The sequence below is a fragment of the Xenopus laevis genome, chromosome 9_10L (assembly GCF_017654675.1).
Source record: "Xenopus laevis strain J_2021 chromosome 9_10L, Xenopus_laevis_v10.1, whole genome shotgun sequence".
NCBI classification, from domain to species: domain Eukaryota; kingdom Metazoa; phylum Chordata; class Amphibia; order Anura; family Pipidae; genus Xenopus; species Xenopus laevis.
This window is the reverse complement of record NC_054387.1, coordinates 40,390,666-40,406,490: the sequence shown is the minus strand read 5'-3', so window position 1 is coordinate 40,406,490 and position 15,825 is coordinate 40,390,666. Positions and strand designations below refer to the sequence as shown.

The window sequence follows — 15,825 nt, the reverse complement described above, 5'->3', positions numbered from 1 at the left end:
GGCATTCTTTTGGTATTGCATTAATTACTGGCGTGTGGCTTGGCCAGGGCCATTATCGAACACCCCACAAACACTGAACTAAGTGAATTAGCATTGTCTGAGTGAATTTTCACCTGTGAAAGTGTTGCGCTGCCTGCGAAGCCGTCGCTAGCGAATTTTCGCCACTTAGTAAATTTGCCCCAAAGGGTACTATGCACTGTAGGTCAATTAGAGTGGTAAATCATTCATCTCTATCTCAGCACTTCCATTTTACTTGTAATTCTTACCATCTAACCAAAAATAAAAGGGACATGTTTAAAACACAAATACAAATGTAATGTTATAAAATGGAGTCTATGGCATACAGCTTTTCTGTAATTCAGAGCTTAGTGGATAATGGATCTCATACCTGTATTATCATAATTTATGGTTCCGCATAAGATTTTCCAGAGGTTGAGCTTCTTGAAAGCAACTGTCTTTTGCTACTTATGAAATCTGTAATTTCTGCTCTAAGCTAAGTACCAACCAGTGCATATATGAAAGGGTTTATACAGGAGTTAGTATAAGCTATGCTGGTCATTAGAGGTATAAACCTGTGCATCTGAGACATGAGTATAAGGTTGCGATTGTGCAGAGAGACCAGCAAAATAATCTGTGCTATAACCACTGGTGTCCATGTTATAAAAAAAAACAGAATCACTGTTATTATAATTCTGTACAGTCTGGAAGTATTCACTGACTCGGATTTTCTCACTTGCTGAGCAATAATTACATTGGAAAATGGTATGACAAACAATGGGATAAAGTAACCAACCACTAGAAAAGGAATTATAACGCAGTTTTTTGAAAAGTACAGTATGTTTCTATCCACTTCGCATGCGGATTGGGGTGCAAGATAAGTATCTAGAGGTTCTCCAAGAAAGGGTGGTGTAGTTACGTCTCTGTTGCTAAGTCTGTGTGTAGTTATTCTCTGTTTAACATGAACCAGTTTGCACTGCACATTTTCCTGATAAATAACTTCATCGCTTAAAAAGAATATGGGAAGGCTGGACAGAGCTGTTATTACCCAAATCACTGTACAGGTTGCAAAACAAATACAGCGAGAGCTAAAGTTATGGTGCCATATTGGTTTAGCCGTCGCCAAAACCCTGTCGATGGTTAGGGTAGTTATGATAAAAATACTTGCATACATATTACACGTAGATACATAATTATAAATTTTACATAGGTATTGCCCGAATAGCCACTAGTCTGTAAATAAGGCAACACAATAAAGAGGCAAACAGAAGACAAAAGACAATATCTGCCACAGCCAAGTTTAGGAACCAAATCTTGCCAACGTGTTTCTTCATGTGGAATCCGGTAACCCAGATAACAAGAGCATTGCCCACTAAGCCCAGGGCACAGGTGAGTACAGATAACACAAAACTGGTGTAACGGATCAGATCTGAGATTTCAGTAAAGTCTGCAGGAAAATTCGGGCTGTCAATGCAAGGATTCTGTGGCATCAAGCCTTCCCCTTCAGGAAATGTTGACCCTTCTGTCTGAAAATGTAGAAATTGACAGTTACAGGTGAAGCCCAAAATACTGGGTAGAAATAATACAATTTTATTAAAATATACATGAATGATTTATAGGGATGCACTGAATCCCTAATTTGCATATGCAAAATAGGATTTGGATCCAGTTCGGCCAGACAGACGGATTCAGCCGAATCCAAATCCTGCTGAAAAGTGCTGAATCCCAAACCGAATCCTGGATTCAGTGTGTCCCTAATGATTTCCAACCTGCAGGACTCCAATTTTTGTTAAGAGCTAGCCATCCTTAAAGGACCAGTAACATCAAAAATTTTTACAAAAAAATTTGTTACAATACAACGAAAAAAAACATCAAGACCAATTAAAATTTAAAATAGCAAATCCTTTATTAAGATATAACTTACAGAAACTCCACTTCCTGTCTTCTACAGAAACGGCGAAAGGGCGACCATCCATGCTGCTGTGCTTGATTGCTCTGGCTCTTCACTGACAGCGTGTCGATCTCCTCCAGCTCTTCAGAAGGCCGCAGCGGTGTTATTATGCCTGTCCCCACTGTAACATAGCAGACCGCCAGTATACCAGAGTAACCCAGAACCCCCTGCCCCTGCATTATTTCAACCCTCCTGGCACCGCGAGGATTCCTTCTGCCTGCTGCTGTGGGCTGCTGGGGAGACGCGCAAGAGCTGCATCTCTGCAGAGCCTGCCTTCGGAAAGTGAACCAGCTGGCCGGCGCGTTTGTGAACGCATCCCGAAGGCGAACTGCTGCCTTCACGATGGCTCCAATCACCTAGCAGCGCCAAGACTCCCGCCACTCGTTTCCTGATTCCTCCAGAGTGGAGGTTATACGATCCTCAACCTTTTGGCCCTCTCGGGCTTCCTTATTGTGTGCAACGCTCTCCTTTTGGTGCCGGAATCACTCCGGTTTTGTTACTGATGTAACCGCTCGGGAGGAACCCGGAAACGAGAGGCGGGAGCTGCAGAGGGAACTAGGCTGCTAGGTGATTGCCATCGCAAAGGCAGCAGTTCGACTTGGGGATGTGCGGAGAGAGCCGGATAGCATTGGACAGGGGTCTGCCATTCAAACATGCCGGGCAGGTGGTTCACCTTCCGACTCTGAAGAAACGCTGCTCCCTTTACTGGTCCATACATTGATTGCGCGTCTCCCCAACAGCCCACAGCAGCAGGCAGAAGGAATATTCTCGGTGCCAGGAGGGTTAAAATAATGCAGGGGCAAGGGGTTCTGGGTTACCCTGGTATGCTGGCGGTCTGCTATGTTACAGTGGGGACAGGCATAATAACACCGCTGCGGCCTTCTGAAGAGCTGGAGGAGATCGACACGCTGTCAGTGAAGAGCCAGAGCAATCAAGCACAGCAGCATGGATGGTCGCCCTTTCGCCGTTTCTGTAGAAGACAGGAAGTGGAGTTTCTGTAAGTTATATCTTAATAAAGGATTTGCTATTTTAAATTTTAATTGGTCTTGATGTTTTTTTTCGTTGTATTGTAACAAATTTTTTTGTAAAAATTTTTGATGTTACTGGTCCTTGTAATGTATCCAATTTCAGTCCGCCCCGAAACATTGCTCCGCACTCCGCAATAAACAATTGAGTGGGTTTTTCTATTAGACTACTACTAGGAGGTGGCCAACCTCCACCTGTGTGTACCAGGCTTCTCTGTACCGCCTATTGGATTGGAGGTGTGAGGTCCTACACCATTTGTATTCAGTATATAAAATATGCAATTTTTAGCCATATTAATTTTTAGGGTTTAGTTCTCCTTTAACAGAGTGGGCTACCTTTTAATTCTATATATTAATACATATTTTTTACATTCTGGTATGTGTCAATACATGCACTTACCAGTTTGTTCATTATTCAGTTGGTGAATGAGTCCTATTACTCCTCCAGTCCAAGGCTGTGGATGCCCAGTAGTGACTAGTGTGACTCCTTTGCCTCCTCTGACAAGCTTTTCTTTATAGGCACTCAAGAGAGTTTACGTGTAATAAGGAAGATCAACTTGAAGATCCGAGCACTGTTTTCATCCAAGGGAAGAAGGAACTGAGAATGGATGCCTAGAGGTATGATAAATAGTATATCAATAATATTATTGTATGAAAACCCCAAACATAATTATAATTCTGTTATGTGAACTGTGTTCTGTTGCTTTGGTGTTTGTTCAAAAGCCCTAGGCAACTAGTGTTTACTTTGTTTAAAAATTACTAAATTTCGAACTAGGCAACTACATGGTTACATAGTTGGAAAAAACAGGGTTCCCCAGGGGTACTATAAAGAACCAACAGTGGGGCAATGGCCAACACTTACAGCATCTTGTTTTTGTCATACACCCTCTTACAAGAATACAGTATACTGTGTTTACATTAGCTCAATCAATTAGAGCAAAAGGTTCATTTCCCCAGATGCCCAAAGCATTAAGGCACTACTTTTTATAGAAACCTATATTTTTTCTATCATTAAAAAAGACAATTTACATCAGGAAAGAGGCTAGCAAATAGCAAATCATTTTCATGCGTTCACCAGGATACTTAAAGCTTCCACTCCTACCAAAATTATTATCTCCAACAACAATTTAGGGGGATGTCTGTACCTGAAGAATACAGAATGACTGATGGAGATTCCCCTTTCTGCACTGGAAAATGTATGCTGCTGGGCATTCTTGTAATCGCTGCTGCTGCCTTCTCTTCTGCTGCTGTTATTGTGGTTGGAAGAGCTGAAGCATCCAATGTGGTCACTCCACTTACTCCAACTGGAATAACAGAATGGCAGTTGAGGACGTGGCAGAGAGGAGCTCCACAGGGATGCCAGGCAGGGGAAGTGCATAACAGAGCACTGATGACCAAATAACTGTAAATGAATTGGTCACTTCTATCAAAAATATTGCAGTTAAGGCTAGTTAAATGGCTTGGGAGGGGGAGGGTGTTTTTGGAATCCCGATGGAGTTTGCCAAAGTTCTTACACTGATTCCTTCCAAAGAGACAGATCATATATTTAAATGAAGTAGTTTATCTTAAATACATGAAGAATAATTAAGGCCTTGAGTAAATCACAGATGAAGTCAATTTTCAGAATGACCTCTGCACAAATCCGCTGTATCTGACTGCACACAAGAGTATCTTATTAAAATCAATAGACATGGGGAGTGGATCTGCTTCTCTCTGCCTGCTTCTCTCAGCCTGCAAAAAATATGCAGGCTGTGAGCAGCAAAGCCTACACTCTATTTGCCATTGCTCTAATAACATCCCACACCTGAGTCAGCATCTTGTTAACGCAAAAGTGTCAAAGTTGGCAGGTAATATTAAGTCATGTTTGGCCACCTAAGTTCTTCAGGGATGAAGTTTATTATCACAACTCTGAGGAAGTGCCGAGATCACAGGCACGAAACGCGTTTGTTTGTAACCCAACTGCTGTAACATCAATATGTGTGCTTGAATAAAGCTTACTTTGATATTAGAACGCCTCCTCTATCTGGAGGAGTACACTAGAGAACCGGCGCATTGGAGGAAGAAGACCAGCGCGGCAGGCTTCCCCGCCGGCCCACTAGGACACCAGGGTGAGTAGCCCTCACAGAAGCTTATCATACCCAGTAATACTAAGATGCCTCAAGGACTTTATTCAGATACGATGTGGAAGGACATAGATAACAAAAGACACTAAGGGGGTTATTTACTAAAATGCAAATTTATCTCATTGTTCCAATTAAAAAAATGTGACACACTTAGCACACTTTCTCTGTGATGGGAAGAACAAAAAGGGTTAAGAAAAGTCCCCAACCTCACGATAAACCACAAAAATCGCACCTAACTAGGTTTTTTCAGAGGCGCTCCACCTCATGTTCCAACGTACGGCTCGACACACAGGCAGAGACGCCATCTTGCAAATGGCAGATCAAGACACACAAGCGGCTGACTCGTCCGGTGAGGAGGATAACTGTGAGATGGAGACACGAGAGAAAGCTCCCACATCCACAAAGGCCAGCCTACTGCCCTCCACAATCACGGCACTGGAACCAACAACGTCCCCATGCTGGGAGAGCGGAGACGACTGGCAGCTATCACCACTACACCAAACTAATGCGGCGAACCCCCCAGACGAAGGGGGCGCCAGTGCTCAAGTGAAAGATGACCAACCATACACCCATGATGTACCGTATACAACGGAGGGTGAGTTACACCTTTCTTTTCAAAGGGAGCACAGATTTACAAACGCAACCACCCCTCATGCTTCCTTACAAGCAGCCCCTGATAAAGGCCCAATATCTGCCTTAGACCAGGACTTGAGAGCACAAATTCTGTCACTTCCTTCACTCGCAGACATTGAGCTGATGATGTGGAACACTGAGGGGATACTTAAGGCAGAAATCAATGCAGTACAGGCCCAAATCTCCGCCATAGGGGAGAAATATGAACAACTGGAGAAATCAGTTGATAATAATACAGGGAAAATATCTGACTTGGAAAAAAGTTTGTTTTATGCGAATCCCAACTGGGCCAATTACAAAATCAATTGGATTATCAGGAAAACCATTCCAGAAGGAACAATATCAGAATCAAGGGCTTACCTGAGTCCATAGGCCAACAGGAACTATTTGCAACTCTACGTAAATTATTTAACTAAATGTTGGGAAAACAACCTGATAGCCACATTGCCATTGATAGAGCACATTGTGAGATCAGACCAAGGGATCCCAATTCAGATATCCCTCGTGATATAATCTGCTATATCCACTTTTACAATGTGAAACAGGCCCTGATGTTGAAAGCCAGAGACTCAGGAGTCATTCAGTTTGAATCTATGCAACTAAAGTTTTTCCAAGTTCTATCAATGAACACATTAAGACAACGACGCGCACTAAAACCAATTCTGGATTTGCTGAAGGAACACTCCATCAAATACAGACGGGGATTCCCCTTTGCATTGATTGTGATAAGGCAGGGAAAATCTATTCTCATAAGGACCCACAAGGATATACCACATTTTCTGACGGCCCTAAATCTCCCTCCGGTTGCAAAAGAAAACTGGGAAATGATGACTTGGGAACTACCACAGCCTAAACCAGGCAGAAACGCCACATTAACAAGCACTCGACACTCAAACGATGCTAAACTAACTAGCGGTCATAACTCTCCTCCTAAAAGATGCAACGGAAGTCTAATGAAGGTTAATATGTTGGCTATAATAGAAAAGAGCTAGTTTAAACCCAGTTCTGTTTCAACCTATGCCCCCACATAGGTATTTGCTCAGTGGGCAGGACGGCCCAGCAGAAAGTTATGTTTGTTTATTTTGTAGAAATGTCTTACTTAAACAGAAGTTCTTACCCAAAGGGTTACAGTTCTTAAAGATATTGTTTGCATTGTTTTTATATGTACTTTACACATTTCGTTCACTAGGCCACTCACTACAAAAGATCAAGCACATATGCATTGATCATGACTAATTGTACTATATGCTCCTATAATGTCCAGGGATTTAACACACCAAACAAAAGATCTCAGATATTAAATGGGTTACACAAGCAAAAAGTAATGATAGCATTTTTTCAAGAGACAGTTGGGAATAGGCCACAAATGTCAAATAAATATTATAAAAATTGGTTGTTTAGTGATAATCTGGAAAGTAAAAGCAAAGTTGTGGCAATCGCATTCCATCATCAACTCCCGTATAGATTACTGGACTCCATGATAGACCCACTTGGCAGATTTGTCTTTGCCAAAATAGAAATTCACAGCCATAAGATAACATTGACAAATTGTTATGCCCCAAACACAAAACAATCTCTGTTCCTAGATAAAGTACTGACAAAGCCGGAAGAATTTTCTGAAGGCCCACTCACTCTTGGCGGTGATCTTAATGTAGCGATTGAGCCACATTAAGTCTACCATATAAAACCATACAAAATATAAAATCTCTGTTGCACTCTAATCAATTGATGGATTCTTGGCAGATTAACCATCCAAGAGATAAAGATTTTACTTATATCTCACAGGTACATCAACAATAAAGCAGGATAGACTATCTGTTTATTTTGCATTTTATAATAAATTGGGTGCGGCGATGTGATATTGGAATGCAGTTCCTATCAGACCATGCTCCAGTACGCTTACAGCTCTCTGGAATTGAATGTTTCATTACTTCAAGATGCTGACCGTCTGCAGAATGTTAAAAATGTTACACAAACATTCACTGAAACACATAGAGATGATACAACACATCCTTCCATAAAATGGGAGACTCTGAAGGCAGTATTGATAAAACATGGCACTAGGATCAAAAAGACGTGGGCGGAATATCTGGTGGGCTTAATTCGCAAAGCAACGGAACTAGAACAAGCTCACACAAATTCTCTAACAGATACCATCATGCAAGAACTTACTGCTACTAGGGAACTAATTAAAGCAGAACTGAATAAAAGATCGATGTATGCACTATAAAAAAAGTAAAAGCATGTTCTATGAGCACAGTAATAAGCCCCGCAGATTTCTTGCAAGAGCCATAAAACAAAAACAAACAAATTCCTTCATACAGGCAATGAAAACTAAGCAAGATAGGAAAGTGTATACGACAGATTGCAGTTGCCTTACAGAAATACTACACTGAGTTATACAATTTTAAAACCCCCCACAATAGAAAAAGAGATAAACATGTACATAAAATTAAGCAGTATATATTGTGCACAGCGCTGCCTACATTAAATCCTGAAGTAATCGAAAGTCTAGAAAACCTATAACAGCAAAAGAACTAATACTTGCTATCAAAAACACACCAAGCGGAAAAGCACAAGGGCCAGACGGCTTCTCAGCACCATTTTATAAATCTCTAAAAAATGAATGGATCATATGCTAAAAAGCCTTTAATGACCTAGCCCTGATTCCTAAACAGGTACCCTCCACATTGGAAGTGCATATAACACTAATTCCAAAACCTGGAAAGGACCCCCTGGCGTGCTCCAGCTATAGACCCATATCCCTGTTAAATGTGGATATTAAAATCTCGCTGACAGACTAAAGGTCTATTTGCCTGACCTTATTGATCAAGATCAGGTGGGCTTTATCCCACATAGGGAAGCCAAAGACAACACCCTGAAGACCCTGACATTAATAAATTACGCCCAAAAGAATGGGATCCCCATGCTGGCCCTGTCGACAGATGCTGAAAAGGCATTCGACAGGGTCAGCTGGGATTTTTACATGAAACCCTTAAGCAAATTGGCTTAGGCATAAAGATGACAGGCAAAACTATGGCCCTATACCAACAACCCCATGCCAGAATCAAATGCAATGGGCAACTTTCGGATGCAGTTAAGATAAATAATGGGACATGCCAATACCCTTTCACCGATATTGTACGCAGTAGCGATGGAAAACCTGGCTAATGCAATCAGGCTTAATAGGGATATCAAGGGCTCAACACAAGATAGCATTATATGCTGAAGATTTCTTGGTGTTTGTGACCCAACCACATATTTCTCTCCCATCATTATTACAGGAATTTAATGAATATGGTTTATATAGCAACTTTAAAATAAACTTTGATAAGTCGGAGGCGCTCAATATCTCCCTAACCCCAGCTATTTAAAAACAATTACAAACAAATTTTCCTTTCAAATGGAAAACAGAAGCTATTACTTATCTGGGGATCCATATACCAGCAAATCTTGCCCAAATCAAAACACTGAACTATACAAAATTACTGAAACAAATAACCCATGATTTTATAAATTGGAAACTCCCCAACATCTCGTGGTTTGGCAGAATTAATGTTATAAAAATGACCCTAGGGTCTTGTATTTACTACACACAATTCCTCTGGAACCGTCCCAGAAATTTTTCAACTCACTTAACGCAGTAATCACATCCTTATATGGGCCAAAGGTTAACCGAGACTAAACAAAAAATCTTAACCCGTAGCAAATCTCAGGGAGGCCTCGGCTTACTGGATTTTAAACAATACTTAAGAGCAACTACCTTGGGAAGGATTGTAGAGTGGTTCCACTGCCAAAATACAAAAAATGGACCCAAATAGAACAATCCCTGACTGGAAGACCACTCCAAGCATTATGGTGGCTACCCACCTCACAAAGGCCAAAACCTAATCTCCTGCCTCTGATATGTAGGGAAACCCTAACTATAGCTGACATTGAAAAGGTCACCACATCTAATCTCACACAAGGGCCCATGCACACCAATAATAGGAAACCCCACTTTTACGCCTGGCATGATGCATAGTCTAATCCTGGATAAAAAAAACAACGTTAACCTTATGGGCTTTCATGTAATAAAGGACAAAGCATTAAAGGAAAACTATACCCCCCAAACAATGTAGGTCTCTATAAAAAGATATTGTATAAAACAGCTCATATGTAAAACCCTGCTTCATGTAAATAAACCATTTTCATAATAATATACTTTTCTAGTAGTATGTGCCATTGGGTAATCATAAATAGAAAATTGCCATTTTAAAAAATAAGGGCCGCCCCCTGGGATCGTAGGATTCACTGTACTCACAAACATACCAACAAACCATACATGTTAGGTCACATGAGCCAATTAACAGACAGAGTTCTGTCTTTTGCTTCCCCACTTCTTCCTGTTACAGTTAGTGTTGAAGTATTTCTGGTCAGGTGATCTCTTCCTGTTACAGTTAGAGTTGAAGTATTCCTGGTCAGGTGATCTCTGAGGCAACACACAGACCATCACGAAATGGTGGCTCAAGGCAAGAGATGTAAAAGGACAATATTTACTTAGATATATATTCCAGTTTGGTGAGATTCTTGAATATGCCACTTAATATGATATGAACTATCTGCTGCTTAAGTGTTCATTTTGGGGGTATAGTTTTCCTTTAAACTCCCTAGCCAACCTTTGTCCAGGCAAAGAAGAATTTTTTACCTGTAGAGAAAACACCAACTATTGACTTACTGTCAATGATCCCAGGCGCTAGGGCTAAGTATAAAAATTGACTATTGGGGTACTGTCTAGAGGCAGCTAGAACAGTGATACCAAGACACTGGAAATCCACACCACCTCCCACATTCAGCGAGTGGATTTCCGAAATGGGCCAGATAATGCGTATGGAGGCGCTATCGTCATAAATGCACGATAGACAAACAAGAAATGTCAGGACGTGGGCAGCATGGGTTATGTTTCTGGAATCAGACGCTATAAAACATGTTTAACCCGACAGGAGCAATCTTTTAATTGAGTACAAACAATTGTATAACAGAATGAGCAACATGTAGTGTTTGGCCTAGCACAAGTTTCTTTCCTCTTTTTTCTTTCTTTCTGATATTTTCTTAGTTGCTTGCCCAGGCTATTCCCACTAGACCCTTCCTAAACCAGTTCACCCCTTGCCGATTCGTTTCAGGGGATCTATTATTATGATGTAACTTAAGGGAGAGGGACGTAGGGACATTACACTCTCTACCATAGGACATGAGTAGAGAATTAATATTAAGCAATATAAGTATGGGTTTAACACTCAAATATGTCTCCAAGGTGTCAACGGAAAAAGGACAATTGGGATAGAGAGTTTAGAACTAAAGAAAAGAAGTGAACACCCTGGTGATTTGTATTTATATTTGTACTTATCTTTACTTCCCCCATGTCTCGCGGTCTTTCTAGTATTTAAATGAACACACTGTATGGTAAAGATGTTTTATTATTGTAAAAAGTGGATTTTTGTGGATGCTATATAAACCAAAAATAAAGATTATATAAAAAAAACGAATTGTACATTTTTTCAGGTTTTCGTCTGAAAACCAAGAAAAAGTCGGATTTTCGGGCTAACCCCAGCGCAGAACACGATAACTTCAAATTGGGATAGGTGCCTCTCCCATTGACATATACAGGAACTCCACAGGTCTAAGATCGCAAATTTTCTGATTCTGACTTTTTGCAGCATCAGGATATAAAAAATCTGGAAAAATTTGAGGTTTAGTAAATTACCCCCCTAAAAGTGGAAAATTTTATTTTGTATTGTTTTAGGAGGAATTAAATCCAAGCAACAATGCCCACCCTTTCTGGACATTCAGGTTTTTCTAGTAATTATCTCTGTAAGGTGAAATATTTCTGTTTTGGAGAAGTATCCTGATTTTCACACAAAGCAGGGGTTGAATAAGAAAACATCATATAATTAACATAACATAAGTAAGATAGATTGATATGTCAAAGGGATTCTGTCATGATTTTTATGGTGTAGTTTGTATTTCTAAATTACACAGTATACACTGCAAATAATTCACTCATGCATGTCAAATTTAATTCCTGAACCAACAAGTTTATATTTTTTTAGTTGTAATAATGGTGTATAGGCGCCATCTCAGGTCATTTTGCCTGGTCATGTGCTTTCAGAAAGATCCAGCACTTTAGGAGGTAACTGCTTTCTGGCAGGCTGTTGTTTCTCCCACTCAATGTAACTGAAGGAATTGCAGTGGGACATGATTTTTACTATTGAGTGCTGTTCTTATATCTACCAGTGAGGTAGTATTGTGCCAGGGAGGTTTTCTGGTTACCTTCCCATTGTTCTGCTGATGGCTGCTGGGAGGGGTAGGAGGGGGGTGATATCACTCAACTTGCAGTGGAGCAGTAAAGAGTGGCTGAAGTTTATCAGAGCACTGGGAGTACCTGGGAATCTAACAATATGTCTAGCCCTATGTCAGATTTCAAAATTAAATATAAAAAAATCTGTTTGCTTTTTTGAAAACAAAAATTAGAAAAAAAAATGTTTTCCCATGAAAGTATACCTTTAATAGGGAGGGAAATATATATATATATATATATATATATATATATATATATATATATATATATATATATATATATATATATAATATAATAATTGTGAAGTATGACAAGTAGCCCCTTGCCCTGGGGCCTTATACAAATACTCTATAGCGTTTCTTTAATATAATGAAAATGTTACATGACAACCAAATGTCAGAAATATAAGCTTAAATGTCTCCAGAATGAACCATGATAAAATTGAACTTAGCTAACTGAGTATCATGCACCTTGCTGAAACATTTGCTAAGCAAATAAGTGCAAAACTCTACCTGTTTCTGTAGCACAGCTTCCCAGGATCTTGTCTTTGCTCAGTCTTAAGCTCCCCATAGACGCGACGATTCTTCTTGCAGAACGACCGATTTTAGGGAAGCTCGACCAATCCTTCGAAATTATCGTGCGGTTAGTGGGATTCGAACGATCGTAGCATCTTACGATTTTTCGGCCGAAATCTGTCAGGAAATTGATCGGCCAGGTAAAAAAATCTTTGTCGGTCCCAGTACAATCTATCTATGTTTGCAGGGCCAAGCAGGCAGCTCCCCTTTGTTGTCCTGGCAAATTGGTCTTTTTAGTTGATGGTAAATTCGTATGATCGTACGATCGTTCTGAGAAGATCGTGGTCTCACGATCAGGATCTGATCTTTTAAAAATCTCAACATCTATGGCCAGCTTTAGAGCCAAATGCCAAAATCACTTCAAGTCATGCAATTAAGAACTTAATTCCTTGTTTATGTAGTTGCTTACCCATCAAACGGAAATGGCAATGGCCACAGAAGCTATTAGCGGAGGGAAAATGATAATGGAATAAACCCACAATATTTTTGGTTAAAGAAATGCAAGACATTATTTCCATGATAAAGTGTTCATTTTGCATGAGTCACGGACAGCATTATGTTTATTATCTTTGCAGTTTTGAAGAGGCTCAACTTTATGAGTCATTTGTTTCCAATCCCTTTAGATTGTAAAATCTCTGTTGTACTTCTATGTTAATTTCCAGTTTATCAAAACATTATTGTAGTGGGCTTTTTGTAACTTGCTGGTGCAATATCAATTAGCAATGCTGATGATATAAAGGCAACCTGTATACCATGGCTTCCTTATCTTTTTGAGGCAATCTAGATACTCTTGAACCCAAACAAAAGAGCTCCACAAGCTGTGATTAGACCAGACACGATGCATACACTGGACAGACTATTGCTAAAACTAACACACACTTGGAAACCCAACTAAAACCTCTAGATTAGGTGGATTTGTACAGACAGCAGACCTTTGACAATATTAGACATGTTTTCCTGTTTTGTTCACACACTGCAGATCGTGGGTGGCCACATTTTTTTTACCTGTGAGACACATTAAATTTAAAAAGAGTTGGGGAGCAACACAAGCATGAAAAAGGTTCCAGGGGGCAAATAAGGGCTGATATTGGCAATTTGGCATCCCATATGTGGACTAGCAGTCTCAAGGGGGCTCTGGCAGTAAACCTGGTTTTTAGGCAGCCAAAACTTGCCTTCAAGTCTGGAATTAAAAAATAAGCATCTGCTTTAAGGCTACATCCAAGGGGTTGGAGAGCAACATGTTGCTCACAAGGCACTGGTTGGGGATCACTGCTATAGAAGTTATTGGAATGTTGCTGTTAGTTTTGGTGACATATTTGCTTCCATTTTCAGCTATTACACACAGATTTCTCAGATGAGACTGTAAGATGATGAAAATAAAGACTGTTCTGCAGTTTAGTGTGGCAAAGAGATCAGATAATTTTATAATGATTGGAAAATATTTACATAGACCTAAATCATAAAAGAATTAAAAGGTCTAAAAACAACAAAATTACAATAAGAATATAAACACGTAAAACAAATACACCAAATACATGCTAGAGAGACACATTCTAACTTAGACAGACACGCTAAAATAACACACTAAAATGAGACACAATATAGCCCCAACCACCTAATTCTTACCCCACACTTATTGACACTCAATGAAACCTTTAACCCTAGAGGAATCACACTCAGCTCAAGCATACCTCTACTTAGTTCTGTGTCTGGTCCAAGATGCAAGGTTCACTCTGGGCTGACAAGGTGGTCACTCCTCTCCTGGGCCCTGTGTGTTCACATTGCCCTACTGTAGACACATCTATACACAGGAGAGACCTGGCTTTTAGAAGTTTCTAGACGTCTCTCCTGATTGGTCCATTTGAATGATATTAACATATACCAGTCACTTATAGAAAGAAACCTCCATTTGGGGTATTCAAGTCTCCACATGTCCATGGTTTTGTCCTGACTGTCTTTACTGACTAACTAAATATACACATCTACAGGGGCCCACTCAATTCTGGCTCCAATGAACGTTACACTGTGTTAATGTTAATTAGAGAGGATTCCTATTGTTTAGACCAGACAACCAGGTGACAACTAATAAGGCTGCTTCCTGTCCCAGAGTCGATTGTTCGCATAATTAATTAACAAAACATATAGAACATGTCCATCCAAATTTGACAATAATCGTACAGTCCCCACCTAGAGGGTGAATGGATCTCTCTCCATAGAATCTTTCTCATATTCAAGAATTGTGCTGTGGAATACTGGGACACAAGTGATGTGAGGACCACTTGTGACTGCGTTCAATAGCAGCAGTAAATTTTGAGTATTGGACAGCACCCAGTTATATTTATGTTCCTTTCAACCACTTTTTATCCAGATGATCACCCCATAATCCAGGTTTGTCTAGCAGACGTTTCTGAATCTTGTGTCTCCTTCCAATGCATTAATATGTAATTGTGGCAAAGTCTCTGTATCAACAAACTCTTAAGGCAAGCAATGCTGATTCATACAGTCTCAAGGTATCTTTCACCTCTTACACACCTTACTGTCAGCTCTACAACCAGTTAAATACTGCAGGTACTTGTAGAACAGTTAGGGGCAGATTTATCAAGGGTCGAATTTCAAAGTAGAAAAAAACTTCGACATTCGACCATCGAATTGGATTACTTCGACTGTCGAATATTGAAGTCGAAGTTTTTTTTTAATTGAATTTGCCCGTTTTCGGTCGAACGAAACGATTTTCATTGATCGATTGACACGATTTCCTTTGGTTTCTAAAGACTTAGCCAAATGGTTGGCTATGGGTTCTAGGAGCTTCCCATAGGCCTAACATAGCAACTTTCAGCAGGTTTAAGATGGCGAAGTGTCAAAGTTGAAACTTATTTAAAGAGACAGTACTTCAATTTTCAAAGTCAATCTTTTTGTTACTTTGAATCGAAGTCAAATTTAGGCCTATTCGATGGTCGAAGTACGCCAAAAAATAGTTCAAAATTCGACCCCTTAGTAAATCTGCCCCTTACTGTGGGGATGAAGGATTCCGGCACCTTTTCCTTTGGCCATACAGTGCGGTCTGTGGAGATCTTTTGTAATTCAGCGTACACACACTTTAGTCTTTCAGAGCGGTACCTTATCCTTTTTATTATGCAGACTTCAGTTCTTCAGGGTGACTGAGAAAGACTGAGAAAGAATTATC

At 40.1% G+C, this 15,825-nt stretch overlaps 1 long non-coding RNA gene across 1 annotated transcript; it reads right to left on the bottom strand.

Moving 5' to 3' along the window:
* Window positions 1-293: 293 nt before the first annotated feature.
* Window positions 294-14,495, bottom strand: LOC121397924. Its single transcript, XR_005964045.1, has 4 exons — window positions 14,333-14,495; window positions 12,579-12,758; window positions 3,374-3,585; window positions 294-1,523 (listed from the first exon to the last, which is right to left on the bottom strand). It is a non-coding gene; the product is annotated as an uncharacterized LOC121397924 (long non-coding RNA).
* Window positions 14,496-15,825: the final 1,330 nt, after the last annotated feature.